Below are 7,007 nucleotides of genomic sequence, written 5' to 3' on the forward strand. Positions count from 1 at the left end.
ATCAGACTCAGTACTACTTACAAAAAGACATTTCTCAGATCCTGAAAGTAAACATGTGGAATCTGCTGCAAAAAGAAAGCAAAGAGGGAATGTGTTTATTTTACCTCTTAAAGGAGGACCTATTTGGTAAACTGAAAGTCTTGGAGCTGTAGACCTTTTTACGTGATTTGCAAACACTTCTCCTAACAATGGAGAAGAAAATCAGTACTTGCCCTTCAGTGCACATGTCAAGAAGGAAGACTGGATATTTTAGCAAGTTATGCCATAATTGTTTGGTATTAGGGTTGATATTAGGGTTTGTGCTTCTATTGTCTAGAGAGAACTTTCATTGCCAGAAGGTGGTTGAGTTGAGATTCTGCCACAGTTAAAGACCAAATGCTTTCAACATTAAAAATAAAAATAAGGGGATACCTTTAGTAAGTGTGCATTGCATTTACTTAATCTTTACATTGCACATGGAAAAATGAAGTTATGGTAATAAATTCAAATTAATTACCTAATGTTGTTTTGGCTATAATTTTGAGTATGTTAAAAATGGAAGTAGTAAGTAACAAAAATAAAATTGTTACTTCTTTTTCGTTGTGATTATCAGAGAATGAGAAATATGTTCATGAGCGTATCATGGTATATTAGCAGCCATTAGAAGGATCTGATAGAAAATGTGGGAATCTAGAAATCATTTCATGATATAATGCTAAAAAACAGCAGTAGGATATAAAGTGTAATCAGTATTATGTTACAACTTTATATGAATTCATATGGACAGAGACAAGGCATGAAGACTGAAAAGTGAGAGTTGATATTTTAGATAATTATTTCCTTTACAGTTATATCAATGTACAATACTAACAATTAGAACAAAACCCATACAGTTAAAAAAAGAGTGAGTGCATTTGGCTACTTCCTGTTGTAGTAAAATTAAACATTAAATTAATATAAGTTCTTAATCCTTTTCCTGCTATGTGACAAGAGTGAAAACTTACCATGAGTGTCTTGTGGGTCTTATTAATAAAATGGACTTTAATACACTGAAAAGGGAATGTATTAGCCTTAGAAAAACATTTAATATGTGGTTCTGTCTATTTCTAGCTTTACAACCTATGTGACCCTAAATACTTACCTTAAGTTTTTTCCTCCTTAGATAATATTCATGAAATGCAGAGGATATCAATGTCTGGCCTGCTAAACAGGTGCATTTGTGGTGATGATTAGATGACAAAATAATGCACTTGTAAACTGTGCAATTTCATAATGATATTTTCTATTTTACAATCTGGACAAAATCTCTTGCCAGGATCCTTGTACCACAGCATACCTGATCAACATGTTTTCATGCCCAATTTGTTTTGGCTTCTTGTCATTAGGGAAAAGTTAGGTCCTAGATTTTGTGCAATTCCCAGTGCTAAGTTAAAGTCAGCTATTCTCTTTCACACATCTAGAGATCACTAACTCTGTTACTGAAACAGCTGTCCTAGATTAGTATTTTCCCACCAGATGAATTCAGCTGCTTCTTTAAACACACTCAGTTCTCCTTTTCTCTCTTTCTTGCTTGTTTTCCAACAGTTACGCACACTCCCGTAATGTTAACTTAAAATCTCAACTGCTACCATCAGGGTAAGAAAGCATATAATAGAGGCCATATCCTTTGACACACATTATATCTACATAGTTTGTTAAACATTTATTTAACAAAAATTTTCTGCAACATCTCCCTTTGAACCCTGGGCCAGGTTTTGGAGCAGCTCTGTGGTGAAGGGGCCTAGCTGATCCTACAGCCACTCGTATAATTAAAAATGGAGCTGATGAGAGACAAATGCACATTCCAGTTCATCTTCATTTCTTCCAAATTGTCCTCACAGGTTTCAGTTTGTCCTTGTGAATTGTAGCTTTTCTTATGAGTTCCAGTTTGCCTTTGTTCCCTCCCATTTCAAGCCCATCTTTCCTTCCTGACTATGGGTCTTGCTAACTTTAGGCACAACACCAGAAGCAGGAGTCTTACACAAACTGTTTAAACAGCTTTCACATTTGCAGAACACATAAGACCAGAATAGATTCCTTGTGCCACAATACTCCTAGTGGTTCTGCTTGGCTTTGACTCATACGTTATGTGTGGTCACTAGCTTCTAAGATGGTCCCCAATGGCCCTCATCTCTTGGTAGTCACACCCCATGTATTCCCCTTCCATGTTGCTTCAGAATTAATTTGACTACCATATAGAATAAAACAGAAGTGATACTGTATACTTCTTGAATCTATAATGCACATGTACCCCAGAACCTAAAGTACAATTTAAAAATATAATAAAAAATTTTTAAAAAGTAATAAAAGGCACTATGGCTTCCTGCTCATGCTCGCTCACTCTCTCTCTCTCCCTGTCTCTCTCTCTCTCTCTTTCTCTTTCCCCCCTGCCCCATCCTCCCCGTCTTTCTCTCTCTCTTTCTTTGTGGGTTTACTCATTCTGGGGAAAAGACTGCTGTATATTGTGAGCAACCCTACAGAGATGGTCACATTTCAAAAAACAGAGGTCTGACAATAGCCATGTGAGTGAGGTTTGAAGGAGATTCTCTAGGCACAGTCAAGACTTGATTGACTGCAGCTCCAAGGAACATCTTAATTACAATCTCATAAGAGACCCTGAGCCACAACCACACAACTAACTCACTTCCAATTTCCTGAATTTCAGAAATTGTGAGATAATAAACATTTGTTATTTTAAGCCACTAAGTTTAGGGGTATTTGTTATGTAACAATAGAAATCAATTAAACTATGAAAATATAGTTATTGGCACTAAAGTTTACATGCCAAAGCCAAATGTTCCTGAAATCACAGAAATACTGTTATACCTTTTAAACATATTATTTATCACAACATTTCAGAAACATCATGAAATGAAATAAAAATGGACTTTTGCTCTAGATGATCATTAAGAACATTTTTCTTAAATGCTCCAGACACACCTAATACTATAAGTGATATTTTCTTAGTAAATAAATTATATAGTCTTTTGCAAATAATTATCAAATGGTTTCTATGTGATAACATTTATTTTAAAACAATCATTTAAATTACTCAACAGTAGAAAAAATAAAGCAAAATGAAAACATAACCACCAGAAAAAAAACCCTAAGATCAAAAATCTTAAGAAAAAAGATTGCAAAATTTTTCTTCCATTTTATTGAGGGCTAATATCCAGAATCTACAAAAAACTTAAACAAATTTATAAGAAAAAAACAACCCCATCAAAAAGTAGGCAAAAGATATGAACAGACACTTCTCAAAAGAAGACATTTATGCAGCCAACAAACATATGAAAAAATGCTCATCATCACTGGCCATTAGAGAAATGCAAACCAAAACCACATTGAGATACCACCTCATGCCAGTTAGAATGGCGATCATTAAAAAATCTGGAGACAACAGATGCTGGAGAGGATGTGGATAAATAGGAACACTTTTACACTGTTGATGGGAGTGTAAATTAGTTTAACCATTGCAGAAGACAGTGTGGCAATTCCTCAAGGATCTAGAAATAGAAATACCATTTGACCCAGCAATACCATTACTGGGTATATACCCAAAGTATTATAAATTATTCTATTATAAAGTCACATGTACACGCATGTTTATTGTGGCACTGTTCACACTAGCAAAGACTTGGAACCAACCCAAATGCTCATCAATGATAGACTGGATAGAGAAAATGTGGCACATATACACCACGGAATACTATGCAGACATAATAAAAGATGAATTCATGTCCTTTGTAGGAATAAAGCTGGAAACCATCACTCTCAGCAAACTGATACAAGAACAGAAAACCAAAGACTGCATGTTCTCACTCATAAGTGGGTGTTGAACAATGAGAACACATGGACACAGGGAGGCGAACATCACACACTGGGGTCTGTTGGGTGTGGGGAGCTAGAGAGGAGATAGTATTATGAAAAATATCTAATATAGATGATGGGGTGATGCATGCAGCAAACCATCATGGCAAGTGCATACCTATGTAACAGACCTGCACATTCTGCACATGTACACCAGAACTTAAAGTATAATTTAAAAAAAGAAAAAAAGAATCATGGACAACTTTCAAGGTCTTAGTTGGGTTTCAGTATAATCAATTTTAGTTATTTAATATTGAATAAAGCAGCATAGTTTCTACTCTGGTGTCCACTGCCCAAATTTCCTTTCAGGCCATTTTATGCTGTATTAGAACCCAATACCCAGTGCAGTTGCTTATAGTGCATGAATTTCATGGGTTTTTAAAAATGCCACAGGACACAACCCTAATTAAAAAAACAAAAACAGAAAGTAGAAAAAAGTTGAATTAACCTCTTACATCTGTGAATACATTGAAATACAATGAGAATATGTTACATTTGTTTTATTATGCTTCTAATTGACTCCTCCAGTAAATGTTTTGAAATAAATGGTTTAAGGGAGGGTGACTTTTGATATTTGAAATAGAATGAAGTCAGTCATACTATAGACAGAGACTGCTTTTCTTTAGATGGCTCCCCTAACTGTAAGCCTTTCCTAAACCTGCTACATTCTTTTTCTACCACCTATGTTGCTAAGTGTTTAAAGAGTTTGAATATTTAAAGTCCATGTCAAAAGGAAGCATGAATAAAAAACCTAAAAAATAATGCAGAATCACAGTAGTTTTATCTTTATTCACATTTAAAATGTATCTTTATTACTTATATATTTATAAGTTAGAAACATTAATATGTATTTAATGAGGAGACATAAATGGAATGATTTAATAATCACCTTCACTTTTCCTGTTTCCTAAGAAATAAAAACTAGCAGTCTGGAAAATGTCCATTATGTATGTCTTCATGTTTACACCAACAGATGCATACATACACACAGTTGTGTTTGATGATTTTATCTCAATCTGCATAAATTTAAAGCTTCTATCCTTTCCAACAGAAGACAGGAATGGTATTGTCTTCATTAACAACCAGCAGCATTTTTGGAAGGATAGGACGCTATCTACTGCTTCTTGTACTACATGTGGAATTTGCTAAAAAACAAGACAAGCAATTTCTGATTGCTATATGCCATGTTGATATGTCAGCTGCTGCTTCTGTTACTAACTTCCATAGAGTGGTTTTACAGCAAGACTTGAGAAAATTATTTTTGACATTGGTATTACATGATGCATAGGAACTTAGTGACAATAGTTTACGGCAGATGCCAACAAGCATTTGAACAACAGCAATCACAAATCTCTGAACTTCTCCATGATACCTCCTAATTCTACCAATTTCTTGTCTCTGCAGTTTTAGAAAGCTTTTTTCTCTCAAAGATGGACTGTATTAGTCTGTTTTCATACTGCTGTGAAGAAATACCTGAGACTGGGTAATTTATAAAGAAAACAGATTTAATAGACTCACAGTTTTACATGGCTGGGGAGGCCTCACAATCATGGTGGAAGGCAAAGGATTAGCAAAAGCACATCTTACATGGCAGCAGGCAAGAGAGATTGTGCAAGAGAACTGCACTTTATAAAACCATCAGATGTGAGACTTATTCACTATCATGAGAACATGGGAAAAACCTGCCCTCATGATTCAATTACCTCCCACCAGGTCCCTCCCACGACACATGGGGATTATGGAGCTACAATTTAAGATGAGATTTGGGTGGGGACACAGGCAAACCAATAATTCCACCCCTGGCCCCTCCCAAATCTCATGTCCTCACATTTCAAAGCCAATCATGCCTTCCCAACAGTCCCCCAAAGTCTTAACTGATTTCAGCATTAACTCAAAAGGCCACAATCCAAAGTCTCATCTAAGACAATTCAAGTCTCTTCCACTTACAAGCCTGTAAAATCAAAAGTAAGCCAGTTACTTCCTAGATACAATAGGGGTACAGGAATTGGGTAAACAAAACTGTCCCAAATGGGAGAAATGGGCCAAAGCGAAGGAGCTACAGGCCCCAGGCAAGTCCAAAATCTAGTGGGGCAGTTAAATATTAAGGCTCCAAAATGATCTCCTTTGACTCCATGTCTCACATCCAGGTCACACGGATGCAAGCACTGGGTTCCTATGGTCTTGGACAGCTCTGCCCCCATGGCTTTACAAGGTACAGCCCTACTCCTATCTGTTTTCATGGACTGGCATTGAGTGTGACATTTCCAGGTGCATGGTGCAAGCTGTTGATTGAATGACCATCCTGGGGTCAAGAGGACGGTGGCCCTCTTCTCATAGCTCCATTAGGCAGTGCCCCAGTGGTGACTCCGTGTGTAGGCTCCCACCCCACATTTTCCTTCCACAGTGCCCTAGGAGTTCCCCAGTGAGGATTGTGTGAGGGCTCTCACCCCACATTTCCTTTCTACCCTTGCAGCACACCTCTGTAGTATACCTCTGCCTGAACATCTAAGCATTTCCATACATCCTCTGAAATGTAGGCAAAGGTTCCCAAACCTCAACTCTTGTCTTCTGTGCACCTGCAGGCCCAACACCATATGTAAGCTGTCAAGGCTTGGGACAGGCACCCTCTGAAGCAACAATAGCCTGAGGCGTACATTGGCCTCTTTTAGCCACAGGTGGGATGCAGGGCACCAAGTCCTGAGACTACACAAAGTAGCAAGGCCCTGGGCCCAGACCTTGAATCCATTTTTTCTTCCTAGGCCTCCATGCTTGTGATGGGAGGGACTGCCATGAAGACCTATGACATACCTTTGAGACATTTTCCCCATTGTCTTGGTGATTAATATTGGGCATTTCATTACTTATGCGAATTTTGGCAGCCTGCTTGATTTTCTCCTCAGAAAATGGGTTTTTCTTCTTTATTGCATGGTTAGGCTGTAGTTTTTCTGAACTGTTACGCTCTGCTTCTCTTTTAAACCTACATTGCAATTCCAAACCATATCTTTGTGAATACGCAAAACTGAATGCTTTTAACATCATCCAGTCATCTCTTGAATGCTTTGCTGCTTAGAAAGTTCTTCTTGGGGGGAAATAGCGGAGGGATGGTGGGGGGTGGGGAG

The sequence above is a fragment of the Cebus imitator genome, unplaced genomic scaffold (assembly GCF_001604975.1).
Source record: "Cebus imitator isolate Cc_AM_T3 unplaced genomic scaffold, Cebus_imitator-1.0 Scaffold605, whole genome shotgun sequence".
NCBI lineage: Eukaryota > Metazoa > Chordata > Mammalia > Primates > Cebidae > Cebus > Cebus imitator.